Source organism: Balaenoptera borealis (genome assembly GCF_965194805.1).
Source record: "Balaenoptera borealis genome assembly, chromosome: 6".
In the NCBI taxonomy this organism is placed as follows: domain Eukaryota; kingdom Metazoa; phylum Chordata; class Mammalia; order Artiodactyla; family Balaenopteridae; genus Balaenoptera; species Balaenoptera borealis.
In genome coordinates, this window is record NC_138863.1 from 56375757 (window position 1) to 56398194 (window position 22438).

Below are 22438 nucleotides of genomic sequence, written 5' to 3' on the forward strand. Positions count from 1 at the left end.
AAAATTCTTCATTAGCTAATTAACAAATTTATTTTTACATTAATGAGTTATATTGCTTAAGTCATTCATCAAAATGTTGAGCAAAATCTTGATATTTTTATTGATCTGAATTGAACTATTACCGGAATGACATGGTACTTGATATTAAAATCTGAACCTTGTAGTTGTGTAAAGGTTGGTCTATAACCAATAATCACAGATGTTAAAGCTTTGCCTCAGACACAAAAAACATATATTTCTGAAATTTTAAAAAACCCTGCAAGCTTCGTACCATAATGTCAATTGCCAGTAGACTGATAAGATCGCTCTGCATTTTGGCTGCAGGAAATTTTATGGCTAGACTCTTACAATTTAACACAACTTAAGATCCTTTAAGGCTATATTTCACATATAAGGAAGTATTTCTTAGGTCTGGCTAGACTTGTAGTTTGATATTAAGTTATAGCTTCAGATTTTCAACAAAACAGCAGCTTTAATAGATGCGATTAGCAAATGGTGAAAAGTTCAAAGCATTTAATGGAATTGATCTACTAAATTAGCATTGACAATTTTTAGTGGCTATCTTAAATATAGATTATTATCATGAAAGAATTAGTCCAATTAAGCCTTTACGTTTGGAAGATGCCCAGTCTGACCTTGTTCTATTCAATGTGAAAAGTGAGAGGGTCTCTGGGCTTATTTAAATTTGGTGCTAAATCAATAGGTTTGGGGACCCTTTCACTGCTTTTTGGAAAGGAAAAGAAACCCAAAGGCTCTTTATGTTGACAAATGGGTTATTAGAATGGTTATATATTGCAAATAAAAATAATGGCCAAAAAATAGAAAAATATAACCTTCAATAAATAGGTCAGAAGAATCAACAAGAGTTGGGTTGTTTTCTCACTATTTCTCACTACAACTGTATATTACTGTGTATACTGAACACATTAGTTTCATTTTGAAACTGAAATAATTATATCATGTTTAATATCAGGTTTTATTTAGAACATTCTGAATTAATAAATAGCCAGCTAATTAAAAAAGAATCAAAATCTATGCAAATATACATAAAGAAATAATTATGGCATTTTCCAGAAATCTGCTTTCTTTTTTTTTTTTTTTTTAAATAGTTTGGCAGATTTTTTTAAAAAAATTAATTAATTAATTAATTTATTTATTTTTGGCTGTGTTGAGTCTTCGTTTCTGTGCGAGGGCTTTCTCTAGTTGCGGCAAGCGGGGGCCACTCTTCATCGCAGTGCGCGGGCCTCTCACTATCGCGGCCTCTCTTGTTGTGGAGCACAGGCTCCAGATGCGCAGGCTCAGTAGTTGTGGCTCACGGGCCCAGTTGCTCCGCGGCATGTGGGATCCTCCCAGACCAGGGCTCGAACCCGTGTCCCCTGCATTGGCAGGCAGATTCTCAACCACTGCGCCACCAGGGAAGCCCCAGAAATCTGCTTTCTATACATCCACAGTGTATTTTATATTCTATTGATATAGACCTCTATGACACCTTGAACATAAATATCATGAAAATAAAATTGAGTTTTGCATTTTCAGCTTAATCATGCAAAGCTTCTGATGATGGCTGATTACTCATACTTATCATGAAATTGTGGGGTCCTGGCTCTGGAAGGGGCTTGCTTTCGAGAGGCCAGCTCCTTAATTCACAGGGGCTCATGTGTAGCCTTCATCACTGGAACCGAGGAGCTAGCTCTTTTGTGAAAGCAGTCAGCAAAATGTATTTTAGTTTTGTTGTTGCTGCTGTTATTGTTATTATCCATTACAATATTTAATGGTTCATTTCCCTAATCTAGGCTTCAGACCCAGCCATTTTGGGACATTTCTAGTGGAAAAAGATATATCCTTTGTGTAAGATGTCTTTAGAATTTGAGAATTGTAACTAATATACCTCCGGCTTTCTCTTCCAGAAATTGAATAATTCAGTTCTATAAACTGAACAATCCCATTTCATTTATCAACCCCCCAGCATTTCTAACTTCTCCCCTGAATGGTCAGCGAATTATTCATATCCATCTAAAATTACAGAACTCCAGGGGGGAGCTTAGTGCTTTAGAGGAGTATACTGAGGAAGATGGGAAGATGATTTCATTTGTTCTTAAGGATTTATTGAAAGACTCCTCTTGCCAGAATCTGCTAGGTGCTGGGAATACAGCAAGGAAAAAACAAACTTGAGGGAGAGAACGACTTGCCAACAAATAATGGCAATACAATGTGCTACTGCTAATGTGAGTGTGTACAACGTGCACTTGTACGTCATAGTCCTAATTCCGTATCCATTGTCAGAACAGTATTTTAAGCTGCTATTTCAGTGTCTATTGGTAGTCTGATTTCTATCCAAATACTTTATTTCCCACAATCCAGGTATACTTGCAGCACATTTTTCATACTAAGTTAAGGTCTGAATTTTGCTTCTGGACGTTTGTACAGTTTCATCTTCAATGGTTATTTTACCTTCTGAACACCCTTTTTCGCATGCCCGTTGTTCAGTTTGTTGTTACAAAACATCATCTGTGATCTTCTACATTTGAATGTGTTGATTATTGCTTGATAGCCAAGCTGTAGTTAGCTAATGGACAGTTGTCTGCTCCTGGTCATATTTTCCCAGCCTGTCTTATAGGACAGGATCAAAAGCCTTCCTAAAGTCAAACTAGGTTTCATCAATTTATCTCCTGTGACCTGCCAGGCCTGCCACTTTGCCATGTAAGAAGATGGCTGTCTGTTACCAAGACAGGACAAGTTCTTTGTGAAGTCATATTGGTTATTCATGATCAGATAATTGCAAACACCCTCAAGAGTTCTGGTTATTTTGGTCCATTTTTCAGTCTTTAGGCATCTACTCAGTTCTCTGATTGTTACAACCAAAGTAGAGACAATAATTTTGTCATTCAGTGTTGTCAGATGGAAGAAATCAGAGCAAGGGCTATCTGAAAAGTGGACAAGCTTTCTTCATCCTGGTCACAATCTATGACGTGTCCACATTAGCTCCTTCATAGTCCAGCACTAATCATGGCATGATGCAAGCTTTTATTTGGTCACCATGGGCAAGTTTTCTGCGTTTATTGGTATGTAATACATAATTCAGGTTTATTGTAGTAAAATAGGACACAACAGATAACAAATTGATAAACAAAACAAAACAACAAACAAACCACCTGTAACACCCCTATCTAAAGATTGGGATTGTTAACATTTTGGTATACATATTTCTGAGGTGTATGTGTGGGCCTTTGTGTGTAAATGTGTATATTAAACATGCATACTATTTTGGAGCTTCCTTTTTTTTTACTTAGAACTATATAGAGTTCATTATTATAAGGTAATTATATCAAATAACCATAGAAATTCAGCTTTTTAGTACTGAATCTCAATTGTGTGTTTTTTTAATTGTTTAATAATACTTCCCTAATTCCCTGAGTAAAAAGAAACCTCTCCATCATACATACCTTTCTTGTGGCATTATCTCTTTTTAAATTTAAGTAGATCCCTCTTAGTAACTGTGGTCTCTTAGAGGAGATCTGTACATGATTTATTCTTGTTTCTTAAATTTTAGCTGCATAATAAATATTAAATAAATGAATAACTGAAATTTAGCAATGGGAATTGAAATCCTGAAACTTTGTGTTTTGATCTTAGAGTTCTGCCTCTGCTTTTAGTTGGTAATTAAGTTTACTCAGGGACAGAAAGAAAATAAAGCAATTTCTCACTTAGCTGGTATGAAGTATGCTGCAGAAGGCAAGACCACATGGCTGAAAACAATTTCTTAATATTAACCTTTTTGGATGAAGCTCTTTCTGATATACTACAAAGCTTTATTACTTTTTTTAACAAGTGAAACCTTAGAGTAAATGTTTAGAAAATACAAAAAAAGAAAGAACAACCAACCTATAATTCTACTACCCAGAAATAAACCTTATTATTATTTCAAGGTATGCCCTTCTAACTTTCTTCTCTGTGTATTCTTATGCATGTAAAATATCATTTTCACTTATATTTTTATTAAAATGGGGTCATAATGTTTTACTATTTATAACTTCTTTTCTTCACTAATGTAAACATCTTTACATGACAAATGTATGCCTAATAACCAATGTTGATGGTTGTATAGTATACTAGTATGGTGATATACCATAATTTACTTACTCTATCCTCCCCTAATTGGGTATTTAAGTTGTTATCTACTTTATACATTATACATTACAAACAACATTGTAACAAATAACCTGGTTCCTACATCTTTGGGCACTTGTCAAGGAAAGGTTTTAAATATCCTCTTTTAAACTACCAAAGGTTAGGTAAGCTTATAGTCCTTTTTCCTTTCATCTCAAAATAAAAATAAAATATAGCTTATTTGAATTTCGTCAGTGTATAAGACGGCTTGAGATTTAAAAAATTATTATTGAACCAGGGCATGCTACCCTAATTTATGGTAATAGAATTACTTTCTGTCTCAAATTGATTCTAGAAGACTCGTTTGGCTACATTTGGTCTTTTGTGGCATGCAAAGTGGCCTTCTTTCTCAGTCATATAAGAATCTAAATGTTCACATTTCCTGGAAGAAGTTGATACCTAGCTAAATCTTTGTGTAATTTCATAAAAGTATAGGTTTGTGGGGAGATTGGTTTCTGTGACCAACTCAGTTCCCCAGTTTTCATTTGTGAGTGGGGACAGCAGGAATCACTCTTCTCATAGGGTGGTGAGAGTAACACTAATGGGAACAGCAAAATCACCATAGCTGGCTATGAAAATGTGGGCAGTATTACAGCACTGCCTTCAGTTAGAAAACGGGATGCAAGTTGCATCCATACTTGTGGGAGTCTTCTGTTATTCGTTTTTTTTTTTAATTGAATTTAATTAATTTATTTTTTTATACAGCAGCTTCTTATTAGTTATCTATTTTATACATATTAGTGTATATATGTCAATCCCAGTCTCCCAATTCATCACACCACCACCCCACCCACTTTACTCCCTTGGTGTCCATACATTTGTTCTCTACAACTGTGTCTCTATTTCTGCCTTGCAAACTGGTTCATCTGTACCACTTTTTCTAGATTCCACATACATGCGTTAATATACGATATTTGTTTTTCTCTTTCTGACTTACTTCATTCTGTATGACAGTCTCTAGGTCCATCCACATCTCTACAAATGACCCCATTTCATTCCATTTTATGGCTGAGTAATATTCCATTGTATATATGTACCATATCTTCTTTATCCATTCGCCTATCGATGGGCATTTAGGTTGCTTCCATGTCCTGGCTATTGTAAATAGTGGTGTAATGAACATTGTGGTACATGTCTCTTTTTGAATTATGGTTTTCTCAGGGTATATGCCCAGTAGTGGGATTGCTGGGTCATATGGTAGTTCTATTTTAATTAATTTATTAATTGATTTATTTTTTGAATTTTTGAATTTTATCTTATTTTTTTTTATACAGCAGGTTCTTAATAGTCATCCATTTTATACACATCACTGTATACATGTCAATCCCAATCTCTCAATTCATCACACCACCACCCCCACCCCCCCGCTGCTTTCCTCCCTTGGTGTCCATGGGTTTGTTCTCTATTTCTGTGTCTCAATTTCTGCCCTGCAAACCAGTTCATCTGTACCATTTTTCTAGGTTCCACATATATGCGTTAATATACGGTATTTGTTTTTCTCTTTCTGACTTACTTCACTCTGTATGACAGTCTCTAGATCCATCCACGTCTCTACAAATGACCCAATTTCGTTCCTTTTTATGGCTGAGTAACATTCCATTGTATATATGTACCACATCTTCTTTATCCATTCATCTGTCGATGGGCATTTAGGTTGCTTCCATGACCTGGCTATTGTAAATAGTGCTGCAGTGAACATTGAGGTGCATGTGTCTTTCTGAATTATGATTTTCTCAGGGTATATGCCCAGTAGTGGGTTTGCTGGGTCATATGGTAGTTCTATTTTTAGCTTTTTAAGGAACCTTCATACTGTTCTCCATAGTGGCTGTATCGATTTACATTCCCACCAACAGTGCAAGGGGGTGCCCTTTTCTCCACACCCTTTCCAGCATTTACTGGTTGTAGATTTTTTGATGATGGCCATTCTGACTGGTGTGAGGTGATACCTCATTGTAGTTTTAATTTGCATTTCTCTAATGATTAGTGATGTTGAGCATCCTTTCATGTGTTTGTTGGCAGTCTGTATATCTTCTTTGGAGAAATGTCTATTTAGGTCTTCTGCCCTTTTTTGGATTGGGTTGTTTGTTTTTTTGATATTGAGCTGTGTGAGCTGCTTGTAAATTTTGGAGATTAATCCTTTATCAGTTGCTTCATTTGCAAATATTTTCTCCCATTCTGAGGGCTGTCTTTTCATCTTGTTTATGGTTTCCTTTGCTGGGCAAAAGCTTTTAAGTTTCATTAGGTCCCATTTGTTTATTTTTGTTTTTATTTCCATTTCTCTAGGAGGAGGGTCAAAAAGGATCTTGCTGTGGTTTATGTCATAGAGTGTTCTGCCTATGTTTTCCTCTAAGAGTTTGATAGTGTCTCGCCTTACATTTAGGTCTTTAATCCATTTTGACTTTATTTTTGTGTAGGCTGTTAGGGAGTGTTCTAATTTCATTCTTTTACATGTAGCTGTCCAGTTTTCCCAGCCCCACTTATTGAAGAGACTGTCTTTTCTCCATTGTATATCCTTACCTCCTTTGTCATAGATTAGTTGACCATAAGTGCGTGGGTTTATCTCTGGGCTTTCTATCCTGTTCCATTGATTTATATTTCTGTTTCTGTGCCAGTACCATATTGTCTTGATTACTGTAGCTTTGTAGTAGAGTCTGAAGTCAGGGAGTCTCATTCTTCCACCTCTATTTTTTTCCCTCAAGATTGCTTTGGCTATTCAGGGTCTTTCGTGTCTCCATATGAATTTTAAGATTTTTTTGTTCTAGTTCTGTAAGAAATGCCATTGGTAATTTGATAGGGATTGCATTGAATCTGTAGATTGCTTTGGGTAGTATAGTCATTTTCACAGTATTGATTCTTCCAATCCATGAACATTGTATATCTCTCCATCTGTTTGTGTCATCTTTGATTTCTTTCATCAATGTCTTATAGTTTTCTGAGTACAGGTCTTTTACCTCCTTAGGTAGGTTTATTTGTAGGTATTTTATTCTTTTTGTTGCAATGGTAAGTGGGATTGTTTCCTTAATTTCTCTTTCTGATCTTTTGTTGTTAGTGTAGAGGAATGCAAGAGATTTCTGTGCATTAATTTTGTATCCTGCAACTTTACCAAATTCATTGATTAGCTCTAGTAGTTTTCTGGTGGCATCTTTAGGATTATCTTTATATAGTGTCATGTCATTTGCAAACAGTGACAGTTTTACTTCTTCTTTTCCAGTTTGTATTCCTTTTTTTTCTTTTTCTTCTCTGATTGCTGTGGCTAGGACTTCCAAAACTATGTTGAATAATAGTGGTGAGAGTGGATATCCTTGTCTTGTTGCTGATCTTAGAGGAAATACTTTTAGTTTTTCACCATTGAGAATGATGTTTGCTGTGGGTTTGTCATATATGGCCTTTATTATGTTGAGGTAGGTTCCCTCTATGCCCACTTTCTAGAGAGTTTTTATCATAAATGGGTGTTGAATTTTGTCAAAGGCTTTTTCTGCATCTAATGAGATGATCATATGGTTTTTATTCTTCAATTTGTTAATATGGTGTATCACATTGATTGATTGTTATTCTTGATAAAAGCACTTGCTTTTGCCTCAGCTGTTGCTTTAATGCTAAGCAGTGTTTATAGGTAAGCTCATGTTTATACTAGATCAAAACATTTACTAAATCAAAACACTTGCAAGAAGGAGGATGGCATAGTAGGGTCTCTGGGTGTGGAGTAGGAAGATTAGGAATTCCAGCACTTTTTGTGTTGTCATACTGGCTAAGTCACATAGCCTTCCTGGCCTTAACATCTTAATCAATACTACAAAAAACTAATATTTATCAAGTGTTTACCTAATGATAGGTTCTTTCTTAGTTCCTCCCAAATCCCAAATGAGTATTTATATTATTTTATTTAATCCTCAGGAAATGAATGAGGTAAATGTCATTGTTACCCTATTTTACAGATGAGAATACTGAGCTTTAGGAGATAGTCTACTTGATCAACTTAACATAAAAGAAGGTGATGGAGTCAGGATTTGAACCTTGACCATCAAGTTCCAGAGTGTGAGCTCTTAACCACAACACTGGGTTGCCTGTCTCTTTTTTAAATAGAGGGGTAGAACTTCTCAGTCCCTTCTGTCTGTAACTCATATAAGCTCTAACTTCAGGTATTTCTGTTAAAAGTGAAAAATGAACTGGCTTTTGGATGGATTATATACACCCCCAAGCATCCACATAATCTGCCTTTTTAAACTTTTTAATCCAGATGCTTTACCTTCTGTGACTCCAGCCTCTGTGTTTTGACACTAGTAGGTCTAGTGGGCTCTTTGGGGCCCCACAAAGCAGACAAAGCCTCTGCTTTATACGTCTCATTGGGAAGACGTTCATGCAGTAAGTGGTATTGGATTCAAATATATCTACCTTAGAAGGAGGCTACATGAACCTTGCTTGAGACTGTGATCTGATGGCTCCAGGGAGCCAGTGCATAAGAGGATGAATTGTGGTGTCGAAGAAGAAGCACGGGCTGGGGGATGGTTGACTGGGCTGTAATGCCAATGCTATGGCTCACTGGCTGTGTTGCCTGGGCAGGTCTTACTCAGTCTGTGCTCAATTTCCTCTTAAATAAAACAAGGAGTTTGATATTGGATGCTGGAACAATGATCTCTGTGGTCATTCCCAAATTTGGGGTGTCTTGGTCTCAGGTAGCCTGGGTCCCTAGGACTGGGAGTTTTGTTTGCTCTGAGTGACTACAGCCGTAGTGGCTAAAGGAAAAACTTTGTCCTGAGGCTATGCTTTATATCATTGTGATGCTCAAGGGCAGGGCTAGGGGGTGGGTGGGTATTGACATTAATGCTGAGATTTCTTTTAAAGCTTATTTTGATACATTGGTACATTTTATTCTTTCTTAAATTCTTAAACTGGTCTTGTGTTTGTACAAGGAACACACATTCCTGTGAACCTATTTATGTTTTGGAATTTCAGTAGAAAGAAATGCTGTCAGTTAATATTTGAGGTCGATAAGGCATTCTGATAAAAAGGAGTTACTTTTGTTCTTGATAAGATTCTAGAGTAATTAAGAAACAAAGGTGGGAGGGAGGGAGATGCAAGAGGGAAGAGATATGGGAACATATGTATATGTATAAATGATTCACTTTGTTATAAAGCAGAAACTAACACACCATTGTAAAGCAATTATACTCCAATAAAGATGTTAAAAAAAAAAAAACAAATACAGTTATGCTAATATAGTCATCAGGAAACTACCTATAAAGAAAATTCTTCTTTTTTTTCTTTTGGCTGTGCCACACAGCTTGCAGTATCTTAGTTCCCAGACCAGGGCTTGAACCCGGGTCCCAGCAGTGAAGGTGCTGAGTCCTAACCACTGGACTACCAGGGAATTCCCAAAATTCTTGATATTTGGTTTCATAAAATATGATTCTTAGCTATTTACCATATTCTTTACCTTTTCACTATTGGAATTAAGATATTTACAAACCTCAGAAAATAGTATCCTTTCTATAACAAAATGATAAATTGTTTAAAACATTTAAATTTTATTTAAATTTATTTAAATTATTAAAAACCAAACCACACTAGCGTAATATTTAACAATTCTGTTGACATACTCTCTTCTATGAGAAATTTGGAAAACAAATTTCCAAATAAGCAAGTGTTTGGAAAGCAAGTATTCCTTACTTGCCTGTGTACAAATGGCTAATTAATCATTTGTTTTTGAACTGATGTGGATCCAGAAATGCTTCTTAAGGGAAAATTCTGACTCAGCCTGTAGGTTCTCCTTGACCCAACTCTGCATATAGTGGACTGACCAGAATCTTGTTCAGACTCCTCAGTGTTTCCCAAAGATATCAATTTTACCATCAGCTCATTTGGTTGCTGATGCCTACAGATTCACTTCAGCCACCAGTCAGGAATATTTATATTGCAGGTCACTGCCTAGGAGTACCTGTCATTTAACTCTTATCAATTCTTATCAGTTTAAAGGGCAGGTTGGCAAACCTTTTCTATAAAGGGCCAGATAGAAAATATTTTGGCTCTGCCAGTCATATGCTGTCTGTTCCAGCTGTTTAACTCTGCTGTTGTGTAGTGTAGAAGCAGCCATGGATAATAAATATATAAGCAAATGAGTGAGCCTGTGTTCCAATAAAACTTCATTTATGGAGACTGAAATCTGAATTTCATATCATTTTCATGTGTTGCAAAACATTATTCCTCTTTTAATATTTTTTTCAACCATTAAAAAAAATGGAGAAATCATTCTTACCTCATGGGCCATATGAAAACAGGTGGTGAAGTAGACTTCACCTGCAGGCTGTAGCTTGCTGAACTTTGATTTAGAAAATTGAAATTATGAAGAAATGTTTGAAAGACACAAGTGATCATTTGTGGATGAAAGTGTTCTAGGTTCTAGCCAGTGGCATGTGAGCAGAAGTGATGTATTGTTACTTCCGGGCTTGGCCCATAAAAACCTCTCATACATGATTCTCTGTGCTTTTTCTCTATGTGTTGAATATGGCAGGGCCTCAAGATGGAAGGAGACTGGTTCTCATTTTGGATTTACATGAGTAAGAAATAAACTTCTATTCCCAAATTTCCCAGATCTCAGTGTTCTGAGATTTTAAGGGTTTCTGTTTCAGCAATTTGTGTTATCTTAACTAATATGTCATTAATTCTTCCAGATATTTTTGGTTTGATTCTTATACTAATTTGAACTCTCAAAGACTACGTGCTTGGATGGACTTTTTTTTGGGTCTCCTCCTCTCCTCTTCATTTTCTCCTCACATTTAACTGGGTGATGATAGACTGGGTTACTTTCCATGTTCTAGGTGATGATAGTTTGGGGGCCATTAGCTTTCACTGAGAGCTGTTACAAGAAACAAGACACATGGCTTTTACCACAGAGATGTTGGTGAGGGAACTGTCCCTAATATGAAGCCCACCTGAGAAATTCCTTTGGAACTCAGGGCCAGGAAAAGCTTATCTTTCCCTGAGGAACTTGTATGTTTTCTTATCAACAAAGAGAATATCATTGAATGTGCCTGATTGTATTCCCTTTTCCCTTTTCCCTCTGGTTGCCAAGAAGCTCAGAGCCAAATTTTTGGCTCAACATTAATAACTTTGTGGAACCCTGTGGCCTACATATCTGCATTCTCAGTTTCCTCCTGGTCTTGACCTTCTATTCTGCTCTGTGTTTTCCTTGTTCCTGATTTTTTTGTTATTTATATTTTTTCAATTTTATTGCTTGTTTTCTTGTAAGCTTTCTCAGATCCTTTGTGGAACAAGGTGGGGTAAATAAAAAATGGCTTCAGCTTAATAATAGAACACAGCAAAAGCATTCCTTAATCACCAGTTTAGTCGTCTGGGAACTAGAACTTCAAATTTACTTTTCAGGCTCCCTGCTGAGTCATTGTGTCTCATAGTTTGCTGAAGGCATGCTTTTGCAATTATGAAAGCTGTAGGCCTTCACATTTTTCCATTCTACCGTAAAGGAAAGAGAATGTCATTTTACCAAAAGTTCTTATTATTTACCATTGAAAATGTAGAAAGATGACAGATAACTTGACTGACAGATGATAGTCTGGGAAAGGATATTTGCAGTGTTTAAAAGAAACAAACAGTTAATATAAAGAATTATAATTTGCAGGCCTACTACAAATTAACATGTAAAAGATAAGAAACCCAACAGAGAAATGGTGAAAAGATATGAATAGGTTATTTTTGCAAGGGTGTACTGGAAAATGTAACAAGTATAATGTGAACAGATGCTGAAACGTAACAGTGATCAGAGAACAGCAAATTTAAACAGGTTATCACTTTGCAAAATTAAAAGGTGGACAGTAACAAGCATGGGCAATGGAAACCCCCATGTACTGTTGATGGTAGTCTGGACTGTATAGCCGTTCTGGAGAGCAATCTGTCAGTATTTAGTTAAAGTTTGTAAATGTCTTATGACCTCTCCTAGGTATATATTCCAGATAAATTATTCCATAAGTCCAGTAGGGCATACACACAAAAAAGTTCATCACAGTCTTGTTTGTGATAGCGAGATGTTTGAGACATCCTATGTGTCCATCACAAAGGGAGTGAATGAATAAAATGTGGTAGTTGCATATTTTGCAGTAGTTAGAAGATGTCTATATAGATTTACAGTAACATCCTATGATTTAAAAAAATGGTGTTCAGTGAAAACTGTATGAGAGAGTGATATCTTTAGCATAGTACTATTTATACACATTTAAAATAGCCACAAAGAAAATAACATGACATAATTTAAAGGGATTCAGACAAATCAAGTTAATGTATCAAACCCATTGGAGTGTGTATGTATAGAGTGGAAAGGAGTAGGAGGGACAGATGATCATCTACCATGAATTCATCTACCATGAAGTAACTGTACTGCAGTTAAAAAAAGAAGTATGTGTCTTCCTGGTAGGAAGTGGGCACTGCAGTGCTGCCTTTCTATATCCTAAGATATCCAAGTCTTATATGAGAATTCACTGATGACAGCAGCACAGATTTTAAGAGTGCATTCAGATTCACCCTGATGCCCCATCCTGCTATCGAAGGGCATCCCCTGAATCTTCTATTTTGGGAGGAAGGGTTTGTATTCTTTCTTTTTCAGAACCATGACCCTGAGAGAATCTCTCCTAGATCTGATCAGTATCAAGGACCAGCCCTGGGTCCAAAACATCAGATGTGGGTGAACAAGCAGAGAGGAACTGAGCAGTTGGGGCTGAGTCACCAGACAGTGACTGAACCAAGGGTATCTGCAGCTGGGGATGAGATGAAGCAGACAGAGGGGGGAGGGGGGTGAAGGTACAGGCTAGAGTCCAAGCAGCTTGGTCATGATTTGAGGAGAGGGGTGTGAAGGGCTGGAGTAGGCGGAGGGGAGAACAGAGGAAGACTGAAAAACCCGACAGGGCTTCCTGCAGTTCTTTCCTCAAGTCACAGATGGGCTTTTTACTGACCCAGTTTCTTTTCCTGATGAGGCCAGTCACCACAAAGACCCTGCCAGAATTTAATGGTCTCTTTAAGCTGGTCGGCCTCAATCTCATTAGAATCATCTGGAAAGCTTTAAAAAAAAAATAGAATGCCTGGTTCCACTCACCTAAGACCAATACAATGAGTCTCTAGGGGGTTGAGGTGGTTTAGGGTAGGTGGGCTTGGGCCCAGGCATATGTGATTTCTTTAAAAGTTCACCTTGTGATTCTGATGCACAGTGAGGGGTTAGAACCACTGCTTTAAGCAGTCTTACTCGAAGAAAACAGGATCATTCACACCTTTTGAAATTATTTTAAATTAGAGAATTTTGCACCTAGACAATACTCTGGAGTAGTGTGTGTGAATTGCCTGGGGGCCTTGTTACAAGGCAGATCTTGGTTGAGGTGGCTGGAAGTGGGGCCTAAACTGTGGTATTTCTCACAAGCAACCATGTGATTTGGGGGCTGCTGGCCCGAAGGGCACCTTGAGCACAGCAAAGCTTTAGATCTAACATTGGTGGGGTGGAGGGAGGGCTGACTCTGTCAGGCCCCAGGCTTAGTGCTTCACAGGCATTGAATGCTCATAAGCCTGTAAGAGAAGTATTGTCTATATTTCCATTTCACAGATGAGAAAACTGAGGCCTACGGCAGTTCAGCAACTTGCCTAGGATCCGTAATGCTGGTAAGTAGCAGAGCCAGAATTTGAATCTAGGCCGACCGTTTTCAGAGATCGTGAGCTTAACTACAGTGTAATACAACTGCAATGGCAGGATGGGGCATCAGGGACTTGCTTGAAGCTGTCTTTGTATAACAAGTACATTGTATTTACAAGCTTGCATGTTTGAGATGGTGCTGGAAGAGGGGGATAAAAATGGAGATTACAGATGGGCTAGAGAAGGTATGAACAAACCTGTAAATACATCTGTCTGTTCACTCGGTTAGTAGTTGTCTACTCTTAGATAATGTGCTACACATGGGGAAAAAGGATAAGTCACATGAGTCCTTCCTCCCAGGATTTCACTTTCATATATTTGAGTAGTAACCGTGCAATGTATTGTGCTTCAATAGAGTTCCAGTAAGCACAGGATGGAAAACATGTCAGAGAAGGATTCACATGGAAGCAAGCTACATGCACAGAATACAGAACAATGGTGTCAGAGGACAGGGATAACATTTCAACGGTACTGAAAGGACAGCTCCTGGCAATGGGGGTGCCATGTGTTTTTGTAGGAGGAGATCCATGATACATCATCATGGAGTTTTACTGGAGACCCACTCTCAGAAAAAGCTCTAAAAGGTATTTCTAAAGGTGTCTAACTGACAAACACATCGAAAAATCTGGTTTCGTATCTCTAAGTAATAGTAACAGTTTGCTATGCCAGCAGAGAAAGATTATGTTGGTTATGGTTTGGTGTACTAGTAAGGATAGGCTAGTTGTGCTTGCAATAAAAATAACCCCAACTATCAGTGGCTAAAAGAAGAAAGGTTTATTTCTTGCTCACCCTTCATGTCCAGTGTAGATGGATGTGTCAGTGGGTGGGGAATTCTGCTCCATGTAGTCATCTCCTAGAGAGATGGCGATTTCACCATCTTGAGATGTGACCTGACAGTACAATAGTTCTTGAAGTGGAGAACGGCTGAATATTGGGGAATGTTACTAATGTCTGCTAAAGCCAATCACTTCAGCCCCACCCATGTGACTTGGAAATAAAAGGGTTGTGCTTTTCATGCATAAAGAAAAAAATAACTTCATTACTATTAGTCATTATTCTTTTTTAATATTTTAATATGTGTAAGATTGTTGCCAATCAGCTTTTTATTTAAAAGAATTAGAAAGATCAGTCTTCATTAATATTAAAACTATTGTTTTTAATAGCTTCACTTTGAAATTAAACTATCAAGGCTATTACTTGATGCAGCATGAATATGAATTCCAACCACCAACCAGTATGATGATTGTATGACAAAAACAATTATAACCGAATAAATGTGCCCCTGCTGAGCATCTAGGGATTATAAGAGCAACTTCCATTTCGAAGCTACCCCAGTGAGCCGGTTTACTGTGTGGGACAGCAATACAAATGCAGGCATAGCACCACATTTTGAACACAAGATGTATTTGCTATTTTTTTTTTAATTGCCTTTGAAAACTCTCACACACTATTACCCTGTTCCTCATCTGTGCTCAGGAAATATGGGAAAAATTTGAGGAGCAGAAAGGGTAGAATCTATGGGGGAAGGAAAAGGAGGTGGATTTGTAGGACTGAAAATATGCTAGAGAAATAGTGGACTGCCCTATTTCTTCCTTCTCTCCTTGGTTGACACTTCAAGTGGTAAAGGAACCATTATTTCCCTTCTTAGCTATGCCCTCTGGAGACTAGTTCTGCCCAATAGACCTTTCTGTGTCTGCTGTTGAATATGGTGGCCACTAGACACAGATGGCTATTGAGCACTTGAAATGTGGCTAGTGCAACCGAGGAATGGAATTTTAAATTTTACTGAATATAAAAAACTTAAATAGCCTCGTGAATCTAGGTGATAGGGGAGAGAGAGGTTGTTTTTATTTCTGCTTTCTTGGTGTAGATTTATCTGCATATTATGACTATTTTATCTGTCACACAGGGAGTTAAGGATGAACTTGGCCAGTTTTTGGGTGGGGGGTCAGGGGTGTGTGGACCTAGCAGAGATGTGAGTCTGCTGCAATGGTCCCCTCCCTTAGCCTGTGCAGCCCAGGCTCCCATCATGAACAGTGGGATCTAGGGGACCAAATGGTGCCCAAAGACTTTGCAGACATAAAAGTTGGGACTATTACATGGATCTCAGACCTGGTCCTTTTTAAGGGAAGGCTGGAGCTTTGTTTATGGGAAAAAAGGAAAGAGGCAAATGAACGTAGTGTGGTAAACTTTTAGTGTAGCATCACATCTATTTCTTTGTAAATATATTTGGGTATAAAGTCTTTATTGTGCTTGAAATTCTTATTAAAAATGCAGTGAACTTTAGTTTGCACATTTGTAGCCTTTCTTTCCTCAAATCATTCTTATGTAAGAAATGATTTTTTTGATGGTAGTTGTTTAATGAAAGACCTGGGCAGTTATTGAAAGGAAGCTAATATCATCAAACATTTATTCAGTGACTCCTGTGTGCTGGTGATGTGCTAATAATGAATGGCACTTCGCAACACTATTTATTTTTTAGAAAAATGACTCCTTAGCTGTAAAGTCCTCATGAGTGTGCGTCCTGGAAGGCAATATACTTTTCTACTTTTGTCTTCTGTTCATTTTGGAAAGCATTTACTTTTATTACACAAGAGTAAAAATTAGTGCTCGTATTAAACAATTTAATGATCCAAAGTGCTTCAGACCTCACATAGCCTGACTAGCCTCCCCTAGACCCTTGAGCAGAGGCTAATCAGAGTGCTTTGGTGAGATGCTTGGATTTTATTCTTGGGACTTAACATGAAGGCAAGAGAGTGAAGAGAGGTAGGAAAGCAAGTGTGATTCCAAGATAATTTGATTTAAAAGAAAATAGAAATTCTTGCTTTCTGAATTAAAGCTCTAATTTACCTTAAATAAACTTAGCGCAAAGGAAGTTCTTTTCAAAACATAATAACCAATGACATCAAATGTTTTTTCCACCAGAGCATACGTATAAACAGGAAAATTTTTTTTCAATGGAAGGTTAATTGTTGACACCACCATATTTACACTCAAGTGCAAGACTATTTCTAGTTCCATCCCTTGTAGCATTCCAGAGCCTACTTTTGTTTTACCCTGACATTGTCCCAGCGTAAGATTCTGATATGCTAATTACATCTCCAGATCATACCCTTGGTTCTGATGCCATAAGACAAGTAGTAAAGGTTTAGTTTTTGAGTTCAGAATAATTGGATAATTGGCATCATCCTGTGACAAGTTTCCCCTTTTCCTGAGGCCTTTTGACTGATGTCCCTATTGTTATTGTTGGAGTGGCTCAAGCCCCATAGAGCTATGACGCAAAACTTGATCTTTGGTAGAAATGCCTTACACATTTATTGCCTCCAGGAAACCAAAGGGCAATAAAGCCACATTCCAGATTGAGATCCTGGCCTTTTGCACCATGACCTAACCTGTTACAGGTGAAAAATAATTTCATAAGAAAACTTCTACTTGGGTTCTTGCCGTGATTCTTAGTCCTAGCTGCACATTAAAATCTCCTGGAGGACTTAAAAAGACCACCATCCGAGCCCCACCTGAAGCTTGTTAAAAAGACTGATTTTGCGGGCCCATCACATACCTACTGATTTTGGACCCTCCATAGGAGGGCTTTGGGTATCTGTATTTTAAACAAGACTCCCAGACGATCAGGGAAATCTGGTCAGCTTGTTTTAGGGTGTTGATCTTGGGAAAGAGCATGTAATATATTTTCAGATGAATTTAGTGGTCCTAAAGACATTTCTAATGTTGGTGTCTTTTTTTGTTTTCTTTTACTTATTCACGTATGAATGCTATCAAAGAGGAGTTATTTAACAGAAGAGAAGGTTTAACATTTTTATCTCTAGTCAAACCAAGTCTGTGATCCTAGGGGGTGATTTTTATGTATTAAAAATAAAATTTGTATTTTCATATAACAGCTTTCAGCAGCGCTAGATAGTGTGCTACAGCTCAGAGCCCAGCAGAGTGGCCCTCACACTCTGTTTTAAGAGGAGCTTGATACTAATGGAGGTTTGTCTTGGGTTCTTGTACTGTGAGACCAATTAGCCATTCCGTCTCCAAATGAAATGGCAGGGGATTCATGATTTCACCCATTTCTTCCATTCAGCAGATATTGTTTGAATGTCTGCGATATGTCAGTCTCTGTGTTATGTACTAGGGATACCAAATAGAAGAAATTGGGGTTCTTCTCCCCAAGGAACTGGTAGACTAGAGCAGGGGTTCTCAGTGTGTTCTTGGACCAACAGTATCAGTATTCCTGGGAACTTGTTGAAAGTGCAAATTCTTGTACGCCACCCTAGAGCTACTAAATCAGAAACTGGGGGTGGGGGCCAGCACGCTGGTTTCACAAGCCTTCCAGGTGATTCAGATAAAATTTGATACCCACTGGTCTCTGGGAGGAGCATCCATTTAGCAGACAATTGAGTACACTGTGACAGGTGCAGTGGATATGGGAAAGGGGTAGAGGCATGAGGGACGCCTGCGGGAGAAGGCAATGTTTGAACTCTCAGGAGAGTTGGTGCAGAGGGGGGGAGAGGTGCTCCTGGAGAGGTCAGCAGGGACCACACTTAGGAGTTGGAATTTTACTCTGAATGCAACATGGAACCTTTCTGAACCTATAGTTAGGTCATTTGCACTCGGTATCATCTTTTGGCCAGACTTTCAGCTGAGCTGTGCTGGGTTTGAGCTCTGTGCTTCAAGTACTCCCTCAGAAATGGAAAGTTAGAGAAATATAGGCATAAAAATTCCTCTTACATTAAAAAATCTAACATAGTAGGAGTTAAACATTTGTTGAATAAGCAAATAAATGAAAGAATGGAGAAAGCTAGGACTTGTGAAGGTAAGGAAAGTGTATGATGGCAGCATAGCAGAGTAAGCACTGGTTTCTGAACTAATTGAAAATCCCATGGTATTAAAAAGATTATGTAAGCCTTCAGTGGCTTAATCAAAGAAAATAAGTATCTCCCCCAGGAGCCAGAATACGAAGGCTCAGAATCACCAGGTAGGAGGGCAATGGTAAGAGTAGCAGTGAATCTCTCTGCAGCTCCGCCTGTCGCATCCCCAGTTTTCCTGAGTTTGCCTCCACATTTGCACAGTACCGTTACTGAGAACTGATGTGTTCCAGGTACTGGACATATAATGTTTTCAATATATTCACCAATGCTAAAAAGTAGATGTTGTCACCCCGTGTTTTGAAAAGAACTAAGAATCACAGGGCGCTAGAGTCTAAGGAGGAAAAGGATTTCCAGAGATGACTGGGATAAACATTGCTGTTCACTCAGGGTCAAACTGAGTTCAGGGTCAAACTGGGATGTAAGGAGGGTAAGTGACTTCTTCAAAGTCACTGTGCTGGTGACTGGAACAGCTGGGATCCAAAACCTGGTCTGTGGAAGGAGAATTCGTCACACTGCTGTCTGCAACCAGAGGGAGACTGAGTGTCCTGCCCCAGGAGATGGCCTGTTAAATGTCCAGACCTCTGGGATGCCTTGTTCATTCTTCACTGACACCACAAGGCACTTTCCTTTCTGGGCAAATTCAATTTTCACAAAAACCTGCCTCATTCTACTACACTACACATATATCTAAATTCATGCAAAAGACACAAATTGTTTGTTCTCAAGTACAATAAACATTTTAATTTAACCTTTTCCTGTGTTGTAGTTAACCCAATGATTTATAGAACTTGTTTTTACTTTCTCCATCCAAACAATAAATGATTGTTTTATATTTATAGCAACATAAGGAGCCGTCTTCACAGATCTCAATAGCTAAATTTTTCATTTAATCGCCCCTAGTGTTATATGACTTCTTATCTCTTCAAATGGCATGTGGACCAGGTACAAAGTGGGCTGACTTCTCATGACTAAGAATTTTATAATTTGAATTTAATGATTGGGTTTAAGTCACTGCATATGTTGAAAAAACAAAAAGGTATATACGTACGTATATATGTATGTATATATATATGTGTATATACCAAAAGTCTATTTTACTGCACATTCTTTTTTTTTTTTTTAATCATTTATTTATTTATTTTTGGCTACGTTGGGTCTTCGTTGCGGTGCGCAGGCTTCTCACTGTGGTGGCCTCCCCTGCTGCGGAGCCCGGGCTCTAGGTGGGCAGGATTCAGTAGTTGTGGCACGCGGGCCCAGCTGCTCCGCGGCACGCGGGATCGTCCCGGACCAGGGCTCGAACCCGTGCCCCTGCATTGGCAGGCGGACCCCCAACCACTGCGCCACCAGGGAAGTCCCTACAGCACATTCTTGTACCTAGCACGGATTATGTACCATGTATTATAGGTTTTTGTCAAAACTGAAAGAGGAGGGTAATAAATCACATATTAAAAAAGTCTCGCCCATTTAATTCTGTGTTTTTCTTCCTACAGTTAGAATAAACAATGAAAGAGATAGATTTTGGTTAAAAAATAAAGCCTTCTATAGTTTTATTTCAAAGACTATTGGCAAAATTTTAGAGACATGTTTCCTAACTTCATCTCTGTGTTCTGGTTTATTTAAAAAACATGGCATGATACAAGATAAACAATAATCACTTTCTATCTTTTCAATTGATTGTAAGCTTTTTCTTTTTCTCCAGACAATTGTAAATATGTTTGCTTTTCTGTAATCTTCTACTATAGCAAATTGTGGGGAAAATATAAGAGACTCAGAGGAGGAGGAAATCAAGAAAAATAACACCTCTTTCAAATATGGGGGCAGTTGTTTCTTGTATGTATGATGGAGTCTCCTGGGGACCAAGGAAAATTTGAGAAGGTCTGCCCCTGTCTCTAGCGGCTCTTGTCATAATGGATAAACTACAGATTGACTCAGCACAGCTCAAGGGAAGAGTTTCCTCTCCTTTCCTTATCCTCCTTGCCTTCTCTTGGTTAAAATCAGCAGACAGTAACTCAGATTAAAACCCACTATCTAGATATAAACAACAGTACTGATTAAATGGATCACTTTGCCAAGGGAGATGCAGCAGGAGTGCCCATTTTTCATTCAAATGTTCCAGTCTAGTAGAAGTAGCTTCCAGCTCTAAATATATTGAATCACCATTAACCTACTGGAAAAATAGGAACACAAACACACACTTTCTTATTAGATGAACATGGCAGGTTGTCTGATAATGCAAACAATTAAATGCAAGAATTTATTTATAGCTCTCAAAGGGTCTTGACAAAATTTCTTCTGTCAGAGAAACACAATTCCTTTCTCTTACAGCAGCCCAACTAGAATCTTGAGATTCGAATCCTTTGGAGTTTGGAGATGTGTGTCGATTTGTTTGTAATGGATATTGGTTAGGGTGATGCATAAAAAGTAAATGTTCTAGGTCCTTGCAACCCAAAGAATGACCCAAGACCAGCAGCATCTAACATCACATGGGAGCTTGTTAAAATCGCAGAATCTTGAGTTCTGCACCCTCCACCTACTGAACTAGGATCTGAATTTTAAAAGCTCCCCAGGTGATTTGTGTGCACACTAAACTTTGATTAAAGTTGTTCTAGCAATGGTTCTCAAACTTTAACCTGGATCAGAATCTTTTGGAGGATTTATTAAAATGCAGATTGCTGGGTTCCATCCCTAGAATTCAGACTCAGTAATTCTGGGGTGCGGTACGAGAATGTATGTTTCTCACATCTTCCTAAGTGATGATGATGCTACTGGTCCAGAGACCACACTGAGAACCCCTGCTCAAGGCAGTGCCGTCTGTTAAAATTATGCTGTGAGCTGCATGTGTAATTTAAAATTTTCTGGTAGCCACATTTTAAAAGTGAAGTGTGAAATTATTTTTAATAACTTTTATTTACTTCAATATATCCAGAATGTTATTTCAACATCAGATTAATATAAAAATTATTTCTGAAACATTTTGCATTCTTTTTTGGTGGTAAATCCTTAAAATCCAGTGTGTGTCTTATACTTACAGCATATCTCAATTCAGATTAGCCATATTTCAAATATTCAATAGCCACATATGGCTGGTTAGGGCTACCTTATCAGACAGTGTACTAGGGCACTGGTTTTCAAATGTTACTTCAAAGACTTACCGTTTGTGAAACTTTTACTGACCTTGGGAGAAATGAGAAACATAAGCTCAATTTACTCAATTTAAATGATTCTCCTTTATTCTGAGATGATCTTTCTTCATTTTTGCTGCTGAAATGGCCTCTTTAATGCCGTGATTTTCAAAGTGTGGTCCCCCAGACCAGTCGCATCAGCATCATGTGGGAACTTGTTAGAAATGCAAATTCTTGGACCCTAACCCAGACCTACTGAATCAGAAACTGCCAGTGGGGCCCAGCAATCTGTGGCTTAACAAGTCCTCCAGGTGATTCTGATGCATTCTAAATTTTGAGACCCACTGCTTTAATGAAATGATGGTGATAAAATGTGGTAGATTTTAATTATTTTTTTAATAACCATAATTGGCAGAATAAGAAATTGTCAGTTTTATGCTAGTCCCTCAGTTAAAACATGTATTTTTTTGTTGGTTTATGAAACCTGAAAGTCAGAAAACCAATGTACTGAAGGTTAGTTAAATAATATTTTCTGCTGCTGTGGATAAAATACAGTTTAAAAAATAGGGAAAGACCAGGAAAATGAGTGTGTATAT

The 22438-nt window shown here is 37.9% G+C and overlaps 1 protein-coding gene across 6 annotated transcripts in view; it reads left to right on the forward strand.

Moving 5' to 3' along the window:
• LOC309630428 (uncharacterized protein) overlaps positions 1–22438 on the forward strand; it is a 547317-nt gene that overhangs the window by 62118 nt on the left and 462761 nt on the right. The window contains exon 1 of one of the 6 annotated variants that reach the window (XR_014245660.1): positions 1429–13818. The exons of the other annotated variants lie outside the window; for them this stretch is intronic. The gene's annotated coding sequence lies outside the window, so the exon portion shown is untranslated. Of the gene's footprint in view, positions 1–1428; positions 13819–22438 lie in introns of those variants that run through there. 6 annotated transcript variants of the gene reach the window in all.